The sequence below is a fragment of the Pongo abelii genome, chromosome 15 (genome assembly GCF_028885655.2).
Source record: "Pongo abelii isolate AG06213 chromosome 15, NHGRI_mPonAbe1-v2.0_pri, whole genome shotgun sequence".
NCBI classification, from domain to species: domain Eukaryota; kingdom Metazoa; phylum Chordata; class Mammalia; order Primates; family Hominidae; genus Pongo; species Pongo abelii.
Genome location: NC_072000.2, coordinates 61,179,410 through 61,207,347, shown reverse-complemented (window position 1 = coordinate 61,207,347; position 27,938 = coordinate 61,179,410).

The window sequence follows — 27,938 nt, the reverse complement described above, 5'->3', positions numbered from 1 at the left end:
CATCTGATCCACAGGAAACCAAATATATTCTTTATAACATGTCCATATCTTTCATTTTGTATTTGTCATCCAAATATCACACGTGTTTGAATGTTTGCTAGGGGCCACACTGTTGCAATGTGAAGAAACAATTCCCAGGCATGGCAGATCAGAAGAATTATCTGGGGAAGTTTTAAAAAATATAGGTCTCTAGGTTTCATGAAGACTCACTTTATCAGATTTTTGAAGAGAGTCCCAAGAACTATGAGTTGTTGTTGTTGTTTTTTGTTATTATTATTTAAAAAAAAAAAAGCTTCCCCACATGAATTGACCAGCTGGTTTAGGAACCATCAGAGGCCTCACTCATTGCGATTTGAGAACCTGATGTGATATGATTGCATGTTTCCTGTTGGCCCCATCATCATGTCAATAGGATAAGGAGTAGATACGCTTTTCTGAGATTTATAATTTCTATGTTAATATGAGAAGAACAAAGTGTTAATGTGAGTATTATGACTTAGATTCTAGAAACTCAAAACAGGGAGGCCATTCTGGTAATCATCAGCTCATCCATTATTAATCGGCATCTACTTGTGGGACCCATGTTTAGGGTTGGCAGAAAGTAGGGAAAGAGTTTAGGTAGGAGGAGACAGGAAATCTAAACATTCCCTACCTTACCTCTGCCTCAAATGGAATATCTTCCCTCTCAAAAAGAACATAAATAAATCCATTAATTAATCCGTAATCATTAATTGATCACTAATGCATGTAATCATTCACTTTAAAAATATTTACTCAATGCATATTTATGGAGCATTTATAAGGAACAGAGTCCTGTGTTTGCCAAGGGGTCAGTGGTTTTAGCAACTTTCTCTGTCCTACTCATTAGCAACAGGGTGAGGAGAAAGCAGAACATAAATCTGATAGGAAAACTTATTTTAGAAGAAATTATTCTGAGTGTGGGGGCCAGGAGGGATGCAAATTCCTCATTTTGAGCCCACTGCATTCTTCCCCATCTTAATAGCAAATGTTGGTATTTCTTTGTGATCATTTTAAGCATTACTAATGCCCCAGCAGACTGAAGTGGGGACCTTTGGCAGGTGGAGAAAACTGATGATGGTGGAAATGAAATGTCATTTCTTCCACTGTAAGTCTCCACAAGCTGTGTAAACTCTCCGCAGTTAAATAAACACTTTTAAAGACAAAGAGTTTACATTTTCATCCAAACACTGCTGGTAACAACTGCTCACTTTCACTCTTTTGGAGCTTTCCCAAACAGCCAGGTGATTTGCATTTTCTCTAATAGTCTCAGCAGTATGCTTCCTTCCAAAAAGAGAGAGAAAATGAAAACCTTGCATTTCCCTGAATGCTGAGTAAAATCACACAACTATATTCCAGGTGGCCTAGTGGATAAATACGCAATTACTATTATTATTTATTGATTTATATGGCAAACTTCCCAAGCATTTGAACTTCATACATTACCAGGTAAAATGACGTCATTGCCTGCGTACCAATAGGACAGACCTTAAGTCGATTTTTCACAATAGCCAGGGGACCACTGAACATTTCCTTAAATTGGAGTCAATGGGGGAAAATCCTACACCTAGAGCCAGTGAAAATGTGAAAGAAATGCACACGCACAGAACGTGGACTTTCATTTCTGGAGGGCTGTAGTTTTCTAAGCTTTACAATTGTGTTAGGGAAATAGAACATCTGAAGAGAATAAATGTGGATATTTAATTTCTACTCAATCACATTCCTAAAATGAAGCCCTAAAGTGAGCAAAATGTAAAGGAGATATATGGATTATGAGTGACAGTGAATCTGCTGGCATCTTAATCTCGGGATTTCCAACCTCCAGAACTGTAAAAAATAAATATTTGTGGTTTAAGCCACATAGTCTATGACATATTTGCTATAGCAACCTGAGCCAACTAAGACAAGTTTGATTACAAGGCATCATGGTGGCTGAAAGGAAGAACCCAGCAAGTCTGCTTTGGGGAACGGCGTTGGCAGGCACACCAAACAGCAAACAGTTGAAAAACATCTCACGGAGGGAAGGACATTCAGGTAGAAATGGCTGTGCAAAGCACAGAAAATTGACATAGGGACTTCTAGGTCATTTGGTGCCCAGAGCATGGGGCAGAGAGGAAGGAGGAGAACCTATCTGGAGAGTTTATTCTCCAGGCAGTCCTGATGAAGGATTCTGATCATGGCCCAACACTATCTGATTGGCAATTGTGAAGAATGCATTGGAGTGTGTTGCAGTCTGAGGCAGAACAGGGAAAGATCAGCTAAGATCTGATTATCTGACATGAAAACAAATTGTGTAACCCAGGGTGGAAGGAGAATAGTGGCCATCAAACTTTGCTGCATGTTGTGTAGGTGATCTGTAAGTCTACAGTTTTAATGTAGTAAATCTTAGCATTTACTATGGTCTTATTCAGGGCTTTATCTCTGGTCTGAGCAGCTGATGAGTTCTCAAGTGTGTGAGTGATCCCTTTAAGACCCACCTCCAGAGCCACCTCTTCCTCCATAAAGCCTGCCTTGGGTGGAATTGATTTCCACCTCCACTGTGTCTCCCCCCATGCCTCAGGTACACCTCGCTTACAGCACTTGCCTTGCTAGACTGTAAGTGCTTCTCTCCATGCCTGGCTTCTCTGCTAGCAGGCAAGCTCCATGAGATCAGGGGCTACAACTTATCTCTGCATACCCAAAGCTAGACAGTGGTATCCAGGACATAGCAGGGACATGGAGGCTTACTGATGGAATGAAAGCAGCCCCAATTAATCAGCAATGTATAACCACGTGTCTGTGTACTCATCAGGGAAGGACAGGGTGAAGAACCACAGAAAGGACCTCTGTTTCTCCAGCTTTATTTGCTATATTGATGAGGGGGAGGTGAAGTGAAGGAAAAGTTTTATGTGCAGAAGATGAGAAACAAGCAGACTTGCAAAGAAAGAAAACATGTTTTCAAGCATTTCAGATTCAATTACTAGCCTCCAGTTGAGTTAAACAAGAGAAACAACTAGGGGAGAACCAAAAAACAGGTACTTGACAGATTTCCTTTAATGCTTTTCCTGTCCCTTGATGTATTGTCTTCTTGTGGAAGTATCAATATTGTGTGTATACAGGAGGAAAAGCATCATCTTCAAACTGTAATGAATCTAAAATGAAAACAATCCACACAGTTGGCCAACACTGCTTTAAAATTGCACATTAAGAACACTCCCAGTGACAAACACTTTCAAGGCAAACAAACCAAACAGAAATTAAAAAATCTCTGTGGGGTATAAATATGTAATTACACTCACACAGGGAGCATTTTATCAGGTAAACCATCCCACTTTGTTAATTGAAATGCTCTAGCACTGGGCTTTTTTGACAAAGCGTCTGAATATATATGTGTATGGTGTAGACACGCTGTTTCACCGCAGCTCTTCCTAGCTGGGGTGAACTGCCTCAAAGCCATTTTTCCATGCAGCTGGGAGGTCAGTTCTGTAAGCCTTCCTTTTGTTTGTTTGCTTCTATTTCCATCCAGCTGAATGTCACCAGGATGCAAACAGGTTTGGAATTCTAAATATCAGTCCAAAACACAGCTATTTTTAAAATTAGGACTAATACTTGACTTTTATATAACTCATTTAAAATACACAGATAAGCAATTCTCTTTGGTAATTTAAAAGTGTTAGAACAACCAAAAAGAGAGATGTTCTAAGAATGTACATTAGTATGGCATAGTGGAAGAATGTCCTGAATTCGACTTCAGACTCCGCCTCTGACTACGACCATAGGTCACATTAAAACATTGCTGCCTTCGTTTTCTCATCTAAAATGAAAGTTATTTTATGATTACTAAAAATTCCTTTTTACTCCAGCAAATCCTGCATTATCTAATAATACTGCATTTGCTTGAGAGTTTTTTGAGCAGTTGGATCATGAATTCAAGGACATCTTTGTTAGATGTTTGGAAAGTTGCTCAAATGAGGCTCCATCTCCCTCCTCTGGTGTGTTTGGGGCTGTGGCCTTCTCCAGGCCCTGGAATAGCCAGTGCTGAGCACAAGCCCCAGAGTCACTACTGCAGACTTCTGGGTGATCTCAATGTCCTACCTATGAACATACTGCAGAGGTCTGTTCTGCAATGGGAGAGGCACAGTGGTGACTGGGGGGTGTCAGAGTAGAAATCCAAGTCCCAATATATGGATTCTCGTAGTATAGGTGGAACTCATTCCGTGGATTCTCTAGCTCTCCAGACCTAATGTTTCCTAGAGCTTCTGTGTAAATGACCACAAATTGGATGGTATAGAAACTTATTCTTTCTCACAGAAACATTCTTTCTCAATTCTGGAGGCTAGATGTCTGAAATCAAGGGGGCAGCAGGGCTGTGCTTTCTTTAAAAGCTCTAGGTGAGATTGTGTTCCTTGCCTCTCCCAGCTTCCATGGCTCCAGGCATTCTGTGGCATACAGCTGTATCACTCCCATCTCTGTTGACGTGGTCACTCACTGCCTGCTCTTCTGCCTTTCTGTGTTTTCTCTTCCATTTCTTACAAGAATGCTTATTGGATTTAGGGCCCACTTTGGTAATCTAGTATGATCTCCTCTCAAGATCTTTAGCTTAATTACACCTGCAAAGATCTCTTTTTCAATCTTAGTAAGGTAAGAGTCACAGGTGCCAGGGATTTGGATGTGGACATATCTGTTTAGGGACATCATTCAGCTCAGTACACCTGATCTCTGTCCCAATACTTCTAAACAGTAGCATAGAAAGTCTGGGTCTAGTTATTAAAGGCATATATAAATTATTCTGACATAATCTACTACCAAATCACCTTAGCCTCTACCTTGTTTATGAGGAACCGATGGAAAGTGGCAGGAATAAGACATGAATACCTTTGGAATTTAGTGAGGTGAGAGGGCACATGGGTACTGAGTCTGATGTTGAGCACTTCTGATCTCTGCTAGCCACCATGGGTACTACAAAGATGTGTAAGAGATGCCCCTGTCCTTCAACAACTCACAAAACAATAGAATGAACAGCCATCAGAACCAGAGATACGGAGAAAAAGCAAAGTGAGATCTATTTCTAACGGGATAAGCCAGCAACTAGGTCCCCCCTCCCTACCCCAGTTGTCAAATATTTCTTCTAAGACCCACTCTTCCCAGGTTGGGGGAGTGGAGAGGCAGCTAAAACATATCTTCTATAAAGATAATTCGATCAGATCCTGTCACAAGTAAGGTCCTCTGAGGGCAGACTCTGAAATGGAGATGAACACACGGCATGTTTATTAGGAGTGCTTTGGGGATCAACAATGGTGGAAAGGGGAGGGTGAGGACTGGGCAAGCGGGAGAAGTTAGGCTGTGATACAGTCTCCATCAATGTCTCAGGTGACCTCCTAGGAGCTCTGGAGTGAAGATGGTTCTTCAGAGTGGTGCTTAGATGGGCCAGGACCTATGAACCACACATCAATCAATTTGATATGAGGTGTCCTGTGTGGAGAAGCTCTCTTCAGCCAGGATCTTCCCAGAGAGGCTGACAGCCAAGGGCACTGTGCCAACAACACCCCCAGCAGCTGGGAGAAGAGGTTCTTCAGTGCTGAAGGAGAATCTGGGCTGGCATGTCACAGCATCCAATTCAGATCCTTGTTCAGGCTGAACAAAACTCCATGTCACTATTCCACAAACTTCACATTTTTTGAAGATGAATCCTACCCAAAAGGTTGAGCCTATCTAGATAGGTTCCTCTGTCTGGTTACATTCATGAATTTATTAAACGAGAAGAGAGCATGACCTGTGCTGTAGAACAGGGCTATGACCAACCAAAGGGATTCAAGTCAAAAAGAAGCCTGGTCTTTAAAAATTCTCATTGCACACATCCAAGGCATTGCCAGTTCTGCTAGGTGGGGTGATGGGACAATGCCTCCAGGTACCTCCACAATTGGACATCACTTTCATTGTGTGTTACTCTCTCTAGACAAATGCACACACAACTGGAAAATTCCCTTAACTGGGAGAGAAGGAGGGAAATTTGAGTAAGTAGTTCTATCTCTGTGTCAGTTTAGCAGAAGGAACATGGGGTGTAAGGTCAGGTGGACACGCAGTAAACGTTCATCTCTTTTACCCACTACCTCTTATCCTCATTTTGTGGAAGCAGCTTTTCCTGCTTCTCTCAGTTTTTCAATATAAGCCCCGAGGGCTTGACGTTTCTAGTTTGTTTGTTTGCTTAGAGATGAGGTCCACCTCTGTCTCCCAGAGCTGGAGTGCAGTGGCACATTCACAGCTCACTGCAGCCTCAAACCGTTGGGCTCAAGCAATCCTCCAACCTCAGCCTCCCAAGTAGCTGGGATTATAGAAGTGAGCCACCATGACCTGCTAGATTTTTATTTTGTGACGTATCTGGCTACAGAGTCTGTACTCTTCCAGGACAATCTGTGTACTCATTGTCTACCAGACTATCAGGCTCCATATCCTGGCTGGAGGATTTATCCACCAAGTGCTCCTAGGCAAATTACCTCATCCCTCTGTGACATGGTTTGTTCTTGTAAAATGGTCATAATAATAACTGTGTATAATATATATAACTGACATATATTATACATGATATATCTATAATGTATATTGATATATACACACATGAAATTATATGTATATATATAGTTATATATTAATGGAAGTTAATATGTTGATAAACACTTAGCACTATTCTCGGCTCAAAGTAAGTGCCCAATGGTAGCCATTGTCAATATCATTTCATTTTCATAATCACCAGGGTGTGAGGTGTCCTCAGGTGTCTTCCTCTATGAGGCTGACAGTGAGGATTCCAGTCTTCTCATCTTTGCTCACTCTTTGTCATGACCTCTTCTTGTGCTCTCTCTTCCACCCTCCTTAGTGGAGACTCCCTGACCCCACTACCATACAGCCATCTTTCCCATCTCTGCAGTCCTATAGGACTTTTCTCATGGATGCCAGAGCTTGCCTCCTGTGTTGCATCATTAGTCATCATGCCACATGTGTGTTTTTGATGTATCCAGTATAAGGTAAGTTGCTTATCGTCAGGTTGAAAATTGAGATCAAATATTGTCAATGATGAGCTGAGGCCCATAATACTGAGATGAGTATAAAAGAATAGGTGGCTGTTTGCAGTAAGTTCAAGTCCCCCAGCCTAGATGAATTCTATGTCAACTGCTCTGTTTTCTAAGTCGTTTCCTTCCTTGCTTTTCCCACCATAGTGCCCTACCTGCTGGACAAAATTCCCAGAAACTCTGTTATTTCCCTCCTTCCCTCCTTCTTTCTTTAGGTTCCTTTCCCCTCCTGCTCCTCCATCCCTCCTTCATTTCTTGCTTTTGTAAATATTTATTGTTCAACTTTCATGTGCAGAGCACTGGAGATCCTTTGGTGAGTAGGCTGAGTAGGGTCCTCATCCTCCTGGTATTTACAGTTCAACAGGGAAGACAAAAGTAGGTAAGTGTGGTATGACGTGGATGTTGATAAGGAAGTTTGGGAAGCCATAGAAGTACACAACTGGGACACTTACTGCTCCTCCCAGGGGAGGGAGAATTTCTCAGGAAAAACCTCAGGCTGTATAATGAAAACAAGAAATGTGAAAAACTAGAGGCATTGTAGGTAGAGATAAAAGACTCCTCCAACATCTTCCCCAGAATCTGTTTTCCTATTGTTGACCTTTTTTCCCACAGCTTTGAACTAAGTGGTACCTGCCTTTAGCTCATTCAACAAATATCCATTGAGTGACTATTGTGTGTCAGACACTACATGAGGAGCAGAGACACAGCAGTGAATAAGACAGAAACAGCTCCCTGCCCTCATGGAGCTGACAGTTCTATCCTAGGCTGGCCTGAATTTGGTGATGTGTAGGACAGTGTATGAGTTCTAAGCATTTCACCTGTATTATGTCATCTAATCCTTGTGATAGCCCTATGTGGTAAGTACTATCATTATCTTTGTTTTATTGATAAGAAAAATGTAGCGTGGAGAGGACAAATAACTTACTCAAGGTTCAATAGCTAGTTTGAACCTGGACTGTGCCACTAATAGCCATGCAACCTTGGCCAAGTTACTTAATCTTTACAACAACCTGAGTTGTCTCACCTATAAAATGTGGATGATAAGAATAGCCCCTACCTTATAAGGTTGTTGAGAGAGATTAATCCATCAGAACAGTTAGCATCGTGCCCAATGATGGGTGCTATTATTATTATGGAGGAAAAATGTAGGAGAATGGATAGGTTCCAGAAGCCTGGAGATGAGCAAATTTGGTTCCATTTTTAGTAAGAGTATGATTCTACCAACTGTAATCTGATGACCTGACATAGGCACTGGGTAAGATTCTATTACAGGTGGTTGAAAGAATTATTTGTGAGTCATTAAAAAGGTAGTGTTGAGCACTTGCATTCACAAAGAGCAAGTCTCTCCTCTCTAACTCTTTCTCACATTGCATTAAATATGTTACGTAGACATGTCTTAACAGCAGCATATAAAGTAAAACCTAGGGATTTTGTTTGACAATAGGCACAATGTATTTAGTCTGCTTGGCTTGTCGTAAAAAATCACGGACTGGGTGACTTAAATGACAGACATTTATTTTCTCACAGTTCTAGAAGTCTACCATCAAGGTGTTGGAGAGTTTGGTTTCTGGCAAGGGCTATTCTCTTGGCTTGCAGATAGCCAACTTCTTGTTGCATCTTCACGTGGCCTTTCCTTTGTGCACATGTAGAGAGAAAGAGAAAAAGAGAGCTTCTTTTTATAAAAATAGCAATCCTATTGGATTATGGCCCAACTCTAATGTCTTTATTTAATCTTAATTACCTTTGTGTAGAACCTATCCCAAAATATAGTCACATTGGGGGATAGGACCTCAACCTATGAATTTTGGGGGGACATAATTTAGTTCATAATATTCCACTTCTAGTCCCACAGAATTCATGTCCTGCTCCCATGCAAAATACAGCCACCTCATCCCAACAGCCCCCAAAGTTTTAATCCATTCTGACATCAATTCCAAGTCCAAAATGTTATCCAGAGATCATCTAAATCAGGTATGGGTGAGACTTGAGGTATGATCAATCCTGAGGCACTATTTCTATCCAGATGTAAACCTGTGAAACCAGGTAAGTACTATCATTATCTTTGCTGTCTCAAAACAAGCAAAACCAGGTAAGTACTATCATTATCATTGCTGTCTCAAAACAAGCAAAACAAAACAAAACCCAAATAGCTTTATTGTCTCATCCTGTAGAATTCCAGAAGTGCAACAGCCTTCCTTCATTCCATCCTTTTTTTCTCTCTGTCTGCTTTAGTCTCAGCTTGCAGTGTTTCTGCTGGTGTCACCCCATCTACATCTCTGGCTTTTGCTGCGTTGACTGATTAAATCTGTGCTTCACATCCAAACCAATTTCCTATCAAAGGGTTGCTCAGCCTCACTTACAATGTTCTCTTCAAAAGTTATCGTCTCTTCAGAAGTTCTCCATTTTTTTTTTTTTTTGTAATATGGGGAGGCCGAGAATTTTCCAGATCTCCAAGCCTGATTTATTTTTGCTTAACAATTCCTTCAATGTATCTCTCCCCTCTCATATTTTACTATAAGTGATAAGGGGAAACCATGCTGCTCCTTTAACACTTTGCTTAGACATTTTAGTTAAATATCAGTTTCATCAACCACAAGTTCTACCTCCCGCAAAACCCTAGAACAACAGTCCCCGACATTTTTGGCACCAGGAACCAGATTCATGAAGACACTTTTTCCACAGACTGAGGGGCTGGGGAGGGTTTGGGATGAAACTGTTTCACCTCAAATCATCAGGCACTCATTAGATTCTCATAAGGAGTGTACAACCTAGACCCCTCACATGCGCAGGTCACGATAGGGTCTGTGCTCCTATGAGAATCTAATACCACCGCTGATCTGGCAAGAGGCAGAGCTCAGGTAGCAAAGCTTACTTGCCTGCCACTCAGCTCCTGCTGTGCGGCCTGGTTCCTAACAGGCCACGGACTGGTACAGTCTGCAGCCCAGGGATTGGGGACCCCTACTCTAGAACACATTTCAGCCAAGTTCTTTAAAACGTTATAACAACAATCACCTTTTCTCAGTTTCCAATAACCTATTTTTCATTTTGGTCTGAGACCTCACCAGAATGGCCTTTAACATCCATATTTCTATCAACATCCTGTTCACAGTGATATATGTAAAGTTGACTGAACCTTGAACAATGCAGGAGTTGGGGCACTGACCCCCACCCCCCACCATGTAGTCAAAACTCTGTATAACTTTTCACTCTCCCAAAACTTTACTAATAGCCTACTGTTGACCAGAAGCCTTACCAATAACATAAACAGTTGATTGACACATATTTAAGTTAATAATAAGTTAAATGTATTATATACTTGTATTCTTACAATAAAGTGATGTAGAGAAAAGAAAATGTTATTAAGAAAATCATAAGGAAGAGAAGCTATATTTACTATTCATTAAGTGGAAGTGGATCATCATAAAGGTTTTCATCCTCATCATCTTCACACTGAGTAGGCTGTGGAGGAGGAGGAAGAGGAGGGGTTGGTCTTACTGTCTCAGGAGCGGCAGAGGCAGAAGAACATCTGCATAGAAGTGGACACAAACAAATAAAACCTGTTATTTGGGGGTCAGCTGTACTTTCTAAGATAATAGAGGATTTTCCTATAGCTCTTCTCTTTTCTTTCTGAGGCCTTATCGGAGGCCTGTAATATCACCTTTAGTATCTATCTATCTGTCTATCTATCTATCTATCTATCTATCTATCTATCTATCTATCCATCTATATATATATTTTTTTTTACCAATAATCCCTTCAAGGCAATCTAGCCTTTTTCTAACACCACCTCAAAACTCTTTGGTATATTCCCATAACCCAGTTCCAAAACCACTACCATATTTTTAGGTTTTTGTTATAGCAGTCCCCATACTTCACAGTACCACACTCTGAATCAGCCTGCTCACTCTGCCATAACCAAATACCACAGACTAGATGCCTTAAACAGCAGACACTTATTTTCTCACAGTTCTGGAGGCTAGAAGTCTATAATCAGGGGGCCAGAAAATTTGGTTTCTGGTAGTCGCTCTCTTCCTGGCTTGCAGAGGGCCACACCTTCTTCCTGAGTGCATTATGCACATGTAGAGAGAGAGAAAGCTCTGGTCTCTCTTCCTCTCCTTATAAAGGCACCAATCCTATTAAGGTAGGGCCCTACCCTTATGACCTCATTTAAACTTAATCATCCTCATAGGTCCTATCTCAAAATCAGTCACATTGGGTGTTAGAGCTTCGACAAGGGTATACCCTTGGAAGGGGACACAATTCCATTTGTAACACACAACATTATAGTCATCAGTGTGACATAACTACAGAAAACAAAAACTCACATTTAAAACATTGATACATTATTATGTTAATAGAAGGATGGTGCTCTGAACACTATATCTTATCTCATTTGGCTATGGGTGCCTCACTTTAAAATGGGAAGGGAAAATAAACATTGAGCATATCCTACCTATGATACCTTATTTAATCCTCATGATAACCCTGTACATTGTTGGTATTAGAGGTCCCACTTGAAAAACTTAGTGAGCAATCTGTTACCTAAAATTGCCCTGGGTATCTTGCCAGGTTAGCCAGCTAAGTGAGTGGAGAAGCTGGGGTTTGAACCCCAAAAAAAGAATGATGGGAATACGGGGTCTTCTTGAAAAGAGAAACTATGAGGAAAGGTTGAAGATATTGGATGATTATTCTGGGAAAAGGGAATTTCAATAGGCTCATTTACTACGATTCCAGAAGACAGCGCGTAGATGAATTGGTGGAAATTACAGGGAAGAAGGTTTGGAATTAATATATACAGTTGACCCTTCATATCTGCAGGTTCCTCACAGAGGGATGACGATGTGAAGGCAGCCATGAAATGATGGAGGCAGAGACTGGACCAATGCAGCAGCAGGTCAAGGAGCAATGAGGATTGACAGCCACCGCCAGAAGCTAGGGAGGGGCAAGGAAGGATTTGGCCCAGATCTCAGAGGAAGCATGGCCCAGATCTCAGAGGAAGCATGGCCCTGCCAGCACTTTGATTTTGGACTTGTAGCCTCCAGAACTGTGAGACAATACATTTCTTCTGTTGTCAGTCACACAGCTTGTGGCACTTTTGTTTTTGTTTTTTTGGTTTTGTTTTGTTTTGTTTTGTTTTGTTGTCATTACACAAACTTTTCTTTTTTTTTTATTATTATACTTTAAGTTTTAGGGTACATGTGCACTATTAGGAGATATACTTAATGCTAAGTGGCACTTTGTTATAGCAGCCCCAGGAAACTAATATGCGGTTGGTCCTTTGTATCCATGGGTTCCACATCTGGGAATTCAACCAACCATGGATCAAAAATATTGGGGGGAGGCTGGGTGCGGTGGCTCACGCCTGTAATCCCAGCACTTTGGGAGGCCGAGATGGGCGGATCACGAGGTCAGGAGATCGAGACCATCCTGGCTAACACGATGAAACCTCGTCTCTACTAAAAATCAAAAACAAAAACAAAAACGAAAAATTAGCCGGATGTGGTGGGACATGCCTGTAGCCCCAGCTCTAGGGAGGCTGAGGCAGGAGAATCGCTTGAACCCGGGAGGCAGACATTGCAGTGAGCCAAGATCACGCCACTGCACTCCAGCCTGGGCGACAAAGTGAGACTCCGTCTCAAAAAAAAAAAAATATATATTGGGGTAAAGTCAATGAAAAATAACAATACCCTGCAGATACTGAGGGATGCCCATGTAAAAATTTGCTAAAATTTCCAACTCTCCAAAATAGAGCAGATCTTTCAGGCAGTGTATTATGGTGCTCATTGTTGCAAGTGTTCAAAATTTTGTTGGAGGAGACAACGCAGTGAAAACAAGCATCAAATGAACTGAAACGGAGAGTGGGCTTAAATATTCTCCACTCTTCCAAATTTTATGAAAGTTTCTGTTATTATAGAAGGAATTTCACAAGAGCAAGTTTTGGAACATGAAATTCTGAATATTTTAACTTCTGGGCAGTGGAGTAGTTCAAAAAAATTATCTGACACATAATTGTTGCTAATTGCCTTCTAAATATTTTCTTATGTGAAGATGGAGTCAATTTAGTGGGAATCTATTTGAATTAAGTTATTAGAATAAAAAACTCATAAGAGCCATTTCTATTTATGACAACTGGAAACTATCTCCCAAGTATGCCCTTGTAATTACATTTAGAGTTGCTTATCTAGGGCACATCAAAGAATTAGATGCAAGTGGTCATTGCACTAATGAAATGCTTATCTTCCTCTGCTCATCATGCTGAAGAGCTTTTAGAAATGTCTATTTGGACTCTTCTTCCACAATTAATTAATTGAATGGATATCAGGGCTCCCAACCTCTGTTAAATGAAAAGGAGACCTAGATTAATTCTGTTGCTATGTAATAAGTATGTTTGAAAGCAGAGAAAACAGTTTCCAACATACTGATAAATAGATCCAGGTTGAGATGTGTGAAGGAATAACACTCCTTCTTCCAGAGATACCTATTTTATAAATAAGAAAGCAAAAATAAGGCCTTTAAATCTTCTTTTCTGGGGAACCTAAAATTAAACTTGCATCATTGTTCTTCCAATAAGTATTTTCTATAAATTTAAGATATGTGGATTATGACAATTCTCCAGATGTGCTTGCACTCCATTGTTTGGATTTTGAATGTGTTTGAGCCTGACAGCTCTTGGTTAAAATCTCTTGTGAGCCAAAAATACTTTTGGCTGCCATGCCCATCCCACCCATCCAAATGTTTCTGGCAAATACGCTCAATGGGCAAAAGTTAAAATCCCCCAAGAGCTCCTGGCCTGGGGAAACTTTTGCCAATATTTTATTTATCCTTAGTATCAAAATAAATGCTGGCTTTAAAAAAAAGGATCACAGCAAGCTTCCCCAGTTGGAGAATACTAGCAAATAAAACAAATTTTTTTAATGAAAATTGAAGGTGATTGGACCACTAAAAGACATTCAGATGGAGTGAAAACATTTTAATTATTCAGAGGAACTTTTGACTTCCTATGGCCTATCAGGGTGCCTGGGACCTTGAGGCCACGTTTTGCTTTTCTTAGCCCTACTCTATGTCTGAAAATTCCAGCTTCCTTTCTTGCCTTGTATCTCAAGCCTCCTCTCCCTGCCCATCAGCCCATTTCTTTATCTAAAAGAAGGCTTCAAGCAACTAGTCTAGGAAAACACTCTGCAGGGATTGCTCTGCATGGGTACTAATTATTTTAAGCCACATTCGTTTGTTATGTTTTACCTGCTGGGGTGAGCCTCACTTCCCATGCAAGCTGCCACAGGCCAGCTTTTGCTCGGAACCCAAACACGTGTTGATTCCACCATGACATGAAGACTTAGTGAGAGGAGCATGTTGGGCTGTTTAGTGTTGCCATTGCATTACAAACCAAATATGATGTCAGCTTTCGACAATTTCCTTTGAAGAACTTAGCCTTTGACTGAACGTGGAGGGAAAAATGTATACACGATTGAGTAACTCAATGCTGGCTAGAGTGCTGAGAATATCATTGACATGTGAAGAATGATGCTGGAGGGCTCTATGTTTTACTTTCAGAAATTCTCAGGTTGGGTCAAGTGTACAAGATGATAACTACCCAGACAGCAGGCCAGGAAACCTCATATATATACATGTCTGCAATTTGGTAGGGAGACTCCAGGCATAATCTCTACAAGCAAATTGCTTCTTCAGAACTGTTGTGTGAAATGGCTTTTGTCTACTTTTCTTTTGGGATGATGGGCTGAGTGATAAATCAATAATCATGCTGTTCTGTTTGTGGATGATGTCTGTGAAGTAAGCGGCTGTGTTGTGACTTTTGAGGGGCTCTGAAACTTCGTTTTGGTTCCCAGTCCCCGCAAAACATCTTCCTTGCTAATCCTGTGAGGCTCTGAAATACTTCGACTGACAACTCTCAGCGTTGGAAGGAACCTCCGAGGTCATGTACTTCTACTTTCTTCTCAGGGAAGGGAATCTCCTCTACAACAGTTTCATGCAGTTACCCAAATTTCTTACACTGTAATTATCTAAAAGATGAATCATATAAGGATGTCAAATATTCCAAACAATCGCTGTTACTGTCCCCTAATTTGCTCATGACAGACATTATCAGTGTATCTTAATCCTCTTTCCAGCAGAGCCCAGCCCCAGGGCCTTAGAAACCTTTCTCAGACTGTTCTCTATGCTGCCACCATTTATCCTTTAGTGCTGGGCAAGAGAAGAGATCCATTTTCCACTCCTGTTTTAAGGCATCAAGTCCTTCACCTACACCAATTCAATTAGCCATGCATCTAGTAGGCCTAGAAAGAAGATTTACAGGACATGTGGATTTTCCTCTCAGTATTTTTTCCGACTAAAGTTTTTGTTTCTGTTTTACATAGTTGTGGTATGTATGCACTGATTTTAATTTAACATAAGAAGTATATTTCAATATTATAAGCACTTGATACACATAACATTAAAGGCATGTATAATATTACATATACTTTGATTATTATTTACTTAACTATTTCCTCATTTTGAATATTTAGTTTCCTTTAGATTTTTTCTGTTATAAATAATATAAATATGAGGAAATTAAATTTTACATATTGAGATTTTTTTTTCATATTTGGGATTATTTCCTTAGGCTAGATTATGAGAAGTGGATTTATTGGGTCATGAGCATTTTAAGACTCTTAATAGATTACCCAGCTGTTTTCCAATGGATTATATCAATTTACACTCTAATTGTGTATTAAATTACCTGTTTCATCTACCCCTTGCCAATTTCGCATATATCTTAAAATGTATAGGCAACAATTGAAGTTGAAGTTGCTTTTCTGGGATTTTTGACATCTGTGATTTGGTGTAGTGTGCTCACCCCTCTGCTCCATGCTGCCTTCTGCTAGGGGGCTATCAGGTCTCTGGGGCATTTAGAACCTTTCCCTAATTTTCTAGGAATTGGCCTGTGAATTTCCCTGTTATTAAGTCAGAGATTACAGTTCTCTTTGCCCTCTTTATAAATTAATAGCTTGATTCTCTGCTTCCAACATCTTCTGTCCTCACCACTAATAGTAAGAACAACAACTACTACTGCTGCTACAACTACTACTGATTGAGCTGTAGTTCTGTAGTGAGTGTGATTCTAAGTACTCCACGGGTAATATTTCATTTAGATCTTACTGTAACCCATTGAAATAAGTGTTATCATCCCCAGTCCACAAATGAGTATAGTTAAGTGAAACTTCGAGAAGCTCAGTAACTTTCCCAAGGATATTCAACTGCTAAGTAGTAGAGCTCAGAAATGAATGGGGGCTCTACCTTATTTCCTGTCCCAGGCTTTAAACTACTCTGTGTTATGCCTCAACATCTCTGAGCTACCCACCTCTAACTCAGTCTGTCCTTTGGCTCTGGAACCAATCCAATTCTGAGTTAAGGAAAATTAAGGCACTCTAGCCCAGCATCTGAAATCACTGTTGTTGCTAGACCAGCTCTGATTTTGTGTTCGATTCACACTAAATGGACTTTTGCCCAGTAATGTTGCTGAGAAGACACTAGGAGGACTAGGGTTGTTGAGAACATTCACTAGAAGGCAGCCCTTGTAAACATTGAAAGAAGGTTATCCCAGGGTGGTAACACAGTTTGTGTTTCCTCTCTCAATAGTAAAATCTAGCTATACTTCAGCTTCTGCTTCTACCTCTTTCTTATGAACACATCCCGACCTTATTCCCAATTCCAGTGACTGTGCTTTCTCCTTAGTCTTGACAACTCCCTGGTAGCTTAGTTCCTATAAGATCAGCAGAGGAATCATAAGATCTGGCTATTATATGGTGGCAGGAAAGGGGGAGAGGGGAACACAAGTAGAAAAAACCTTGAGAGCTTGTGATTATAAGGTGAAACATAAGGCTACATTCATTCACATGGTGATACTCACCCATGGATCTGGGCTCAATATTGTGTCAAGTACTTATGGAGCTAGTCTAAGAGTTTACTGGGATAGTTCTTTTTTCTTTTTTTTTTTTTTTTTTGAGACGGAGTCTTGCTCTGTCACCCAGGCTGGAGTGCAGTGGCGCGATCTCCGCTCACTGCAGGCTCCACTTCCCGGGTTCACGCCATTCTCCTGCCTCAGCCTTTCGAGTAGCTGGACCTACAGGCGCCCGCCACCTCGCCTGGCTAATTTTTTTGTATTTTTAGTAGAGACGGGGTTTCACCGTGTTAGCCAGGATGGTCTCGATCTCCTGACCTTGTGATCCGCCTGCCTCGGCCTCCCAAAGTGCTGGGATTACAGGCGTGAGCCACCGCGCCAGACCCGGGATAATTCTTTTACACCTGAATTTCAAGATGGCTTCTGAAATAATGTGAAGATATCAGAACTCCCTTGGCATGCAAGAAGGAGTCAGAAAGCTCAAAGGTGTGAAAATGTTAGAATAGATTTATGATGTATAAACTCACAGCCTGTCACCTGACTATATACCCTAGCAGAGTCCAGAGAACACTTTTCATTTTGGTAAAAATAAATGCACTGGTTAGTGGGACAGTCACATCTTTGACAAACTTGATAGTAGCTGTGTGGTATAAGCTGAGGCTCAGACTGGGGAATACTGCCATGACATTGAATTCTTTACTGTCAAATAGGGATAATGGGACTGGGGAATGGCAGAGACCAAGTGGTAACTCTGAACTGGGTATAATGGGTACCCTGGTGCTCTGCCCAGATCCTTTGTCCAGGGTCAATGCACCTTGCTATTGAGAATATTGGTTAACAGCCCACAGATGTGTCTTTCCCTGGAAAATGCCTCATACAGTTCACTAGGCAGTGGTCTGAGGCTGATAACTGGAAGATGTGGATGTACAAAGGCCTGTCCCCCTTGCCTTAATTTTGTGCAACTCTGAAGTGCCATATTGGTTCTAGAGCTCTCTGTTAAATTAACTGAGGCCTCAGTGACAACTGCATTGTGAGTCAGCATCATCCTCACCAACTCTGCCCTCTTAATCTCCCTCAGGTGCATCTCCTGAAAGCACTCCCAACAGGTCTTCCACATGCAGCTTTTCATCACAGACTGTGTTTCCAGGGAACACAATGGAAGACAATTGGTTCCACATGTGTCCTAAGAACCAGATTCTAATATGAGATTTGGGGGCTGGATCATTCGCCAGCCACCTGGCAATGAAAGTACCATCATTGATAATAGGTGAAGTATGGTTAGCCCCTAGCAAGCTGTCACAATGTGATTTTAAAACATTTCGCCAGTGGTGAACTGGGAAGGGAGACAGTGGGTGGGGATGCACTGTCGGGTGTAGTATCTCTATTGCCTAGAAGGCATGAGAGAAATTATCCTTGGAGGACAATGGAGTTGTGTGGCGACTGTGGAGTGTTATTGATTAGTTGAAGAGAAAATGTCAGGCTTGAGCAATTAATGACCAATTCAAAGCAAAATATGAAATCCAGAGGGCCTGCTTGGTAGCATTTAAGGGGACCCTAATGTCTTGCAGCCAAAGCCCAGACAGAATGGAGGACCATGTTCAAGACTTAATCATAAAAGCAGTGAAACTTCCAGTCAAAGTCAGTGTGGAGCCCCATGGTTTGGGACGGGACGGTCTGGGTGTATGTATATGAAAACCTTGAACTCCCAAATTCCCTGAAACCACTGGATCGACAGAAGGGATCCCTCCTTTTTGTCAGAAGATAATGGAACCCCTTTATTGAAGGGCATGATGAAAACTTAGATCATGTAGGTGCCTTTAAAGACCAAGCTTATCTCTCTCTTACCTGCCCACCTACCCCTCCCCCAGCCTCCCCTCCTATAACCATCTATAACCATACCAATAATAAAGATCAAATCTCAGCATAGAATCACTTAGACCCAGGAGGTGGAGGTTGCAGTGAGCTAGGCCAGCTAAGGAAGGGAGACTAAATACAGAAGGTGATACGGCCTGGAGAGTACACTTGGGATTGGTTCCTGAGAGTGCTAAATCAAGGAGATAGAACACAAAGTTGAAAAATAGATAGTTTATTGAAACGGTAGTAATCTTTTTGTGATTCAGGATTTAATAGCCTGTCAAGAACCCCAGAGCTGGTGCTAATGAGAGCTCCTGGAAGCTTCTTGGAAGCTTGATGGCCACACTAAGTGAAGAAGTACCAGAGCTGCCATGGTAGGTAGTAGAGGAAAGAACCGAAGGACATAAACAAGGGAGAATGCTGAAATGGATACACTACATAAGTTTAAACACTCCCACTAACATATTTATGTTACCTTCCGCAGGAAGGTAAGGGGCACCAGCATCCTTGAGATACTCAGTAGTGACTATCCTCTTACCCGGCTTGGGTCAGGGATGATGGTGGAGATGCTACTACAGAACTGGGCTCTCTGCAAGCAATGCAGTTTTGGTTAGCAGTGCTTAAACATCAGAAGCAAGGGAGATGCACTCACTGAAATTAGCAGTAAGGCCAGAGTTGTGCCAAGGGAGGTCTAACTTGCAGGAAGCTATGAGATAGCTAATTAGCAGGAGCAGGTAGCACTGTTGCACACAATGGGGCAAGGGAAGAATATGGTTGGTGTTCAGTATAACCACTGGTGTGGCTCTGGATTTTTTTTTTTTTCTGAGGTGGGGTCTCACTCCGTCACCCAAGCTAGAATGCAATGGCATGATCTCAGCATGATCAGGTGCTCCTCCCACTTTAGCCGAGACCACAGGCGTGCACCACCATGCCCAGCTAATTTTTTTGTAGAGATGGTTGGCGGCGGGGGTCACCCAATGTTGCCCAGGCTGGTCTTGAATTCCTGGGCTCAAGTGGTATACCCACCTTGGCCTCCCAAAGTGCTGGATTATAGGCATGAGCCACCTGCCTGGCCCTGGCTCTGGATGCTTCTATGCCTAATTTTAACAATAAATGGACAAATACAGTAGTTATAGCCTTAAAGATGAGAGTCGGGATCACCTCACCAGACAGGCTGCCTAGGCCAGCAGAATTGGTGAGGGGTGAGGCGTGCCTAGATCGACAGAAAGGTGAAGGGAATTCGAAATGGGTGGTAGAAGAAGGGGATGATGAGTATTAGTTATGGCCTCCTAATGACACTGTGTGTCAGGGGAGGAGTAACCTGACATATATTCAGGCTATGTACATAGGCTCGTGGGCCATGGAAAATAGTTTGATTGGCTAGTGAGTGTGGTCAAGAAGGAACAGGACTGGAAGACTGGCAATAGGTCAGTCTGGGTAAGAGGCATGTGAAAACCCTGTGGGAGTGGCACAAAGTGTGTGTACCTTTGAGTCCTTGTGAATATCATCCAAAGGGCACCTACCATGGAGGAGGCTCTTCACGAACAGGTGAGGAGTCTACCCATCCAGTAGAGGCCAACTAGCCTTTTCCCCTAGCCATCTTCATGCTTGCTTAGTGTCCCCATGAATTCAGTGGCCATCGTAGAAGGGATTGAAGTTGTACCTGGGCCCAATAACATGGGTATCTCTCGTTAAAGCTCATCTAGCTGCTGCCACTGCTGAGTCCAAACTGCCAGCAACGGAGACAGACACTGAGCCCTCCGTCTGCCACTATTCCTCAGAGAAACCAGCCAGCCACTTGGTGGTAGGTTACCTGCATTTGCCCTCTTTACCAGGGAGGGGTGGAATTCAGCCTTATTGTAATGTGTACATACTTTGAATGTTGATCTGCCTCGCCTGCCTGCAGGGCCTCCACTGTCACCACCATCTGATCCATCCATATCATTTCTCCCACAAATGGTCTTAGGCCAAGTGACCCATTTTCTGGCAAAAGGGATACAAAAATAGACTCATGACCAAAGAATTATGGTGTGTTTCATCACCCAGAAATACAGAAGTAGCCTGTGATTAAATAGTAGATGAGTTTTTGGAAGGTTCATCTAAGGTGTGGGTTGAACTGGGGATACTTTTCATGGTTGCGGCACTGTCTTCTGGGAAATGGTATACGTATTGAACCATGGGATGGTATATGGTACTTTATCTCCAATAGCTAGAATATTTGAGAAGTAAGGGTGGAGGTTAGGGCATTTCCATTATCACACTTAATGACCCTCTTATGGAATTTGTGCTTCTTGTTACCAGAACATATGTCATAAAGCTGTCCCTCAGTTCCTGGACACCCAAGGATACCAAAATCCACGGGTGTTCATCCCTTATACAAAATGGCATAGCATTTGTATATAACCTATTCACATCTTCCTGTATACTTTAAGTCATGCCTAGCTTACTTACAATGTCTAATACTATGTAAATGCGATGTAAGTAGTTGTTATACTGTATTTTAAAATTTATACTATTTCATTGTTCTAATTGTTATGTTTTTTTGCTTTTTCTGAACACTTTTGAACCAGAGTTGGTTGAATCTGCAGATGTGGAACCTGCGGATACAGAGGACTGACTGTATTATATATTATATATAATTTATACATGTAATATGTATATGTGTATGTTTTATATATATATATATACATATATGATGGCTGTGCTGTAAAGCATGAATTCAAGACCCTAAAGATTTCAAATATGCCTTTCATTTAAAGCAATGTGTTACGTTTATGCCAATTTAATCTTTAACATTAATAAGAGGCCAATTATACTCTTCAAGAGTAAGATGTTTTATGAGAAAACGACAAAAAGATACATGTAATCATTGCAATGCCAGTTTACCATCAGATAGGACGTGCAATAATCCTTTTAGCAAGCTTAAGCTTTTACATATTAATGGCAACATTGGAGAGTGGGAAGATGCCTTTTACAGCATCACCGAGGTCCTTACAATGCAGAAATGTCTCTGCTGCTTGGCCTGATTACTAGCATGTGCTGGGGAGAATAACGCTGTTTTGTGGGCTCTTCCCTCCTCACTACTGAGGCCTGGGGTGGTTTTTTAAATGCAATGCTGTACAGAGATTAATAATGAGGAGGGGAAAATTCATTTAGACGTTTGACAACATCTCTGTGACACTCAGTATGGGTCTCATATGGAGTAGATTTGCCCTGCAGAGAAATGCTGGCAACACTTTATTCTTAAACATACGATTAACCAGCTGCCAGAGACAACAGAACATTTAAAACTCCTATTCCAATCGCCAAGTTACCATCTATAGGTCTCAGAGCTACTAAAATGTATTTAAAAGTGAGCCACAAGACAACATGGGTTTCCTCATGTGTAAGACACAGGGCGTGGACCAGATGAGAGCCTTGATGATCCCTTTCTGAACTACAGCTTCACCATGTAACCGTGTAAGGCAAATAAAGTAACAGAGAAAAGCAAGCTGTTGACTAAGGGAAGTGAATAAGAAACAAAATACATCAATGGTAAGTCCAAACACAAATTCTTTTCATGGCGAAACAATTAAGGCTGTTCTCATCATTTCTGAAAGCTGAGCTGAGGAGCCATCTGAAGATATTCATTCCTGGATATCTGCTGGAGGAAACATCTGCCTTTCTTTTAAGCTTGAAAATTACAGAGCAATCAACTCAAATGTCAATGAAGAGTGGCAAGGATAACTAAATGTGAAAATCTATTTGGCAATGAAAATGAGCAAGGAACAATGCAGATAACTCTCACAAATACAATGTTGAGCAAAAGAAAGACACAAAAGAATACACACATACACACCATATGGGCTGGGCACAGTGGCTCCTGCCTGTAATCCCAGAACTTTGGGAGCCTGAGGAGGGTGGATCGCTTGAGCCCGTGAGTTCAAGACCAACCTGGGGAACATGGTGAAACCCCATTTCTGCAAAAAAATACAAAGTTAGTTGGGGACAGTGGTGTGCATCTGCAGTTCCAGATACTCAGGAGGCTGAGATGGGAGGATCAACTGAGCTCGGGTAGTTGAGACTGCAGTGAGCTGTGTTCACCTCACTGCACTCCAGCCTGGGTGACAGACCCTGTCTCAAAAAAACAACACAAAGAATACACACATGCATATTACATGGGCTGCCTTTGGTGGCTCATGCTTGTAATTCCAGCACTTTGAGAGGTCAAGGTGGGTGAATTGCTTGAGCCTAGGAGTTCAAGACCAGCTTAGGCAACACAGCAAGATGCCGTCTCTACAAAAAAATTTAAAAATTAGCTGGACCTGGGGGCAGGTGCCCATGTTCCCAGCTTCTCAGGAGGCTGAAGTAGGAGGATCACTCGAGGCCAGGAGTTCAAGCTTGCAGTGAGCTGTGACAGTGCCACTGCACTCCAGCCTGGGCAACAGAGAAAGACCCTGTCTCAAAAAAATATTTTTTAAGTATACATACTATAAGATCCTACTCATTACAGTTCAGGAATTGGGACAACTGGACTATATTGTTTAGGATGAAGACATAAGGGATGGAATTCTAGGGAGAAATGAGACAATGAGCATCACAGAACTCAGGATGGCGCTTGCGTGCTTGCTTCTGGGTGGCGCAGAAGGAGGTTACGACTGGGGAAGGGCCCCCACTCACGTTCTCTTTCTTGACCTGGATGGTGGTTACATTCTGTTTGTTTAATAACTGTTTTATAAATATTACAAATATATTGTATCTCTTTTCCTGTATGGGTATTATGTTTTACAATTTAAAAAAAGAGAGGTATAGAGAAAAATATACTTAAAAACAGTGTATTGTGTTATGCAGAACTATCTCATTTTAACATGTCCTTTTAAAAATAAAATAAATGGAGCCAGGTGCAGTGGCTCATGCCTGTAATCCCAGCACTTTGGGAGGCCAAGGCAGGCGAATCTGTTGAGATCAGGAGTTTGAGACCAGCCTGGCCAACATGGTGAAACTCTGTCTCTACTAAAGATACAAAAATGAGCTGGGCATGGTGGTGAGTGCCTGTAATCCCAGCTACTCAGGAGGCTGAGGCAGGAGAATCACTTGGACCCAGGAGTTGGAGGTTGCAATGAGCTGAGATTGTGCCACTGCACTCCAGTCTGGGTGACAGAGTGAGACTCCATCTCAAACAAACAAACAAACAAAAACCAAACAAACAAAAAATAAATAAAATAAATGGGCTTCTACAGATGCAATGAGTTCTTCTCCGTGCTTTCCTTTGACCCATCCTCCTTCCCCCTCATTTGAAGCAACTACAGCATGAACTTGGTGTGTATTCTTCCTGTCCTTGTTTTTATAATTTTACTATACATGGATAACATATTTTCTTGTGGATTTTTGGAATTTACATTAATTCTGTGACACATGTATTACTCTGGTAACATGTTTGTGAGACCTACCCATGTTGTACACATCAAAGGGCTCGGCTTCTCTGTGTCTCAGTTTCTTCATCAACAAATATGATGAAAATAATGGTCTCTACCACACTGAGCTGTTGAGAGGTTGAAATGAGTTAATATTTATGAAGTTTCTCATAAATAGTAAGGGATATATGTGCCTAAGTAAATGGTCTAGCTGACTAACTTCACCTGCTTTATAGAGTGCCATCAAATAAATATTTCCTCATCCATTTCTTCACTGATGAACATTCACGGGTTTCCAATATTTAGAATTATAAACAAGACTGTAATAAATAGCTGTATATTCCTGCCTTTTGAAAACATTTATTTGGCATCTTCTGCAGACCTACAGGGGCCAGCATATTTTTTGGCTCTGACTTTGATAAGAACCAGAACCGGAAGGAGCCCCAGACAAGGACCATTTCAAGTGTCCATCACATGCTGAACGTGAGCAGGGCCTCATGTCTTTGAGAGCTCAAGGGCAGTAGTTAAAGCCTGGGGCTTTTAAGGATGAAGCTCAAGAGGAGACAGGGGAGGCAGGGAATCATCAACATATACTGGGCACTTAGTGTTAAGTATTTTGTCTACTTTGTCTCATTGCTATAGATGGCACATATTGTCTTCATTTTTCAGATGAGAAAATTGAGGCTTGAAAAGCTAAAATATAGGCCAGCCATCGTGGTTCACACCTCCTAGCACTTAGGGAGGCAGAGGTGGGAGGATGGCTTGAGTCTAGGATTTTGAGACCTCCCTAATGTAGCGAGACCTTGTTCTCCACAAAAAGGCGGGGTGGGGGAAGACACACACAGAAAAAAGTTAAAGAATATGATTAAGAGCACACAGATTATAAGGGGAGGAGCTGGAATTCAAAATTACTAATGAAAAATTGAAGGATTTAAGGTCAGGAAAAAAATGGGTTAACAGTTTACCTCAGAGGTAATACATGGTTAATTAGCTTCATTTAGCCATCCCACGATATAGACGTATTTTGAAACATCACATACACCGTAAACATATGCAATTTATCTTTGTCAAACAAAATAATAGTAAAAACTTAACCCCTCTGCAAGAAAAAAAGAATAGAACACAGATATAAATATCCTGGGTGCATGTCATAAATACAGATGATGAAGATGATGATGACGATGATGGTTAATACAGTTTCCACAAGGTGAAAATCTGCATCACCAACAGATAGTGTTTGGCTGCAAAATAAACCTCAAGGAATATTGGCTTAATTAAAAAAATATAAAAAGCAAAACCAAACAACAAAACCAGTTTACCTCAAAAGGGGGAGTAAAAAAGAATAATTGGATCAACCCCAAAGGCCTGCATCTTGTAGCAATCCCAGCCACACTTAGGCTGGGGCCCAGGCAGGGCTTCTCTCTCCAGATCATGTTGAGCCTTGATCAGCATCTTTGCCTAACTCTGCCCTTTGCAAAGGCCCAAATGGTGCTGGGGTTTTTAAGAGGGTGGGGAATGAGGGAAGAACTGGGGTGAGAGAACAGAAAGGGATATGCTACAGAGATGATTATTGAAAGTTGACAGCTGCCAAACACACTGTGTCCCTGGCAACACCTGTTGAGTGTGCCGCGGTGGTGGGGAGAGTGAGATGAAGAAAGACAGCTGTCTACATGCCAACAGCAGCAGGATGCTGTGCTGGGCTCGTGCTCTGCCAGCAGAAGAGGAGCCAAACTTGCTGGCCCAGATTCAAATGGCTGGGTGTCCACTGAGTTTGCCAGTGAATAAGCCCAGGAAATACATTTGCATTAACACCGCTCAGCCACCTCCCTTGCTCCTACCTCCCATCCCTCCCCCGCCACATGCAACATCGTTCTTCTTCCCAGAATGTCATCTTCAGGCTGCTTTTCAGAACCTGTATTTCAGTGAAACATGAGGTTAGGCAGATGCTGTCTTGAATTGCCTCGAAGGAAGCCAGCATCAGTAGTCGAGAGCAAGACAAAAAGCTTCATCTCAGGTTTTTGGCAGTTGGCTAGAAAAATATGCTAGGTAATTTTAATTTTTTTGTGTATGTGAAAAGAAAGAATAGATGGGGTTTTACATTTTATCTCATGCGAACATTATTCTCACCCAGACCCTTCCTTTATTTGAACAACTTGAAATCTGGGGAATTCTCAGCTAAGCTGGGAGAGTTTTACAATGGCAGTGGAATGTTACTGGGAAAGTTTGGTTCTGCCTGCAAAATTGCTTCCTAAGATGGAGAAGTGTCAGATATGTCTAATTTCTTCTTATCTTTTTTCAGGGCTCAGGGAGACCCTTGAGGAATAAGAAGTCTCATATCTGGATGAGGAAGTTTTTCTCTGCACAGACCACTGTTTGTGATTTGGAAAAGAAATCTCTGTATATATGTATTATAGCATATATCATTTCAGCCACTTCATGCCAGCATGCGTTAGAGGTGGTGAGAGAGATAAAACCTTAGGAAGAAAGAAGCTTTGTGGATTACTGTTCTGATAGCCTTTCTCCCAGACGTCTTAATGAGTGAGTAGGCCTCAAATGACCTTCCAACATCGCCCATGAAAAAACCCCAAAACCAAACAACTACATTTCTTGGAAAAGGCTTTCATTTCTATGCCGTCCTTTTGAAGGAAGATAATCAACACTTACTCCTCATTCCTCTCTTTCTGAATGTAAATCTTTTTGGAGTAGCTTTTAGTTGAAATAATTAAGTACTGTTAGAAATTGTCAGATAAACAACATGCTTTGAGTAAAATATTTATTTTAGGAATTTATCTTACGAATATATATGTATATAAAGACACATGTTGAAGCATATTCACTACAGTATTTTTTTCAAATTCACTACAGCAAAAGTCTGAAGAATAAACTATGGCCCATCCATAGAGCATATTTTTTTTTATTGATAGTGCAGCCATACAAATACTACTATGCAACTGGTTAAAAAGAGTGAGTTGGTTTCATATGTATAGACATGGGCTAACCTCCAAGACACATTAAGGGCAAAATGCAAGGTGTAGAATAATGTGTACAGCATGCTATCATATTTGTGTAAATAAAAAGAAAATATACATCTATGCATATGATTCATTCTCGAAGAATGAACAAGAAGCACCTAACAGGCAGTTACCTCTGGGAATGGGAGCCCAGTGATGGGAGGTGGGAGACCAAGATTTTACTGTGTGTATTTTTGTACTGTTTGAATTTTTTCTATTACCATGTAATGTGTCACATTTTCAAAATAATTTTAAAAAGTAAACTAATAAAATTTATTCCTAAGCTCTAAATTGAATATTATAATTTTTAATTTCTAAGTTCTTTTGTTTTTAAACTAGTTGTGTATGATGTCACACACCATTGGCTATTACTACGTATTAGTAACTTGATTCATTGAATTTGCCTGGTTAGTGACTGATTAGAAAATATGAGCCAATGTAGTCAAAATATACATTATAAGTATAAATTTAGATGATTTTTTTCCTCAGTCACATAAATCAGCTCAGATACATTGTTGCTCACTGTCAATGAAATAAGATGGCTTTTAAGGACTTAATTGCCATAATTCTGCAATAGCATTTGGGCGCTGTGTTAGTCCATTCTCACACTGCTATACATACATACCTGAGACTGGGTAATTTGTAAGAAAAGAGATTTTAATTAGCTCATGGTTCTGTGGGCTGTACAGGCTTCTGCTTCTGGGGAGGCCTCAGAAAACTT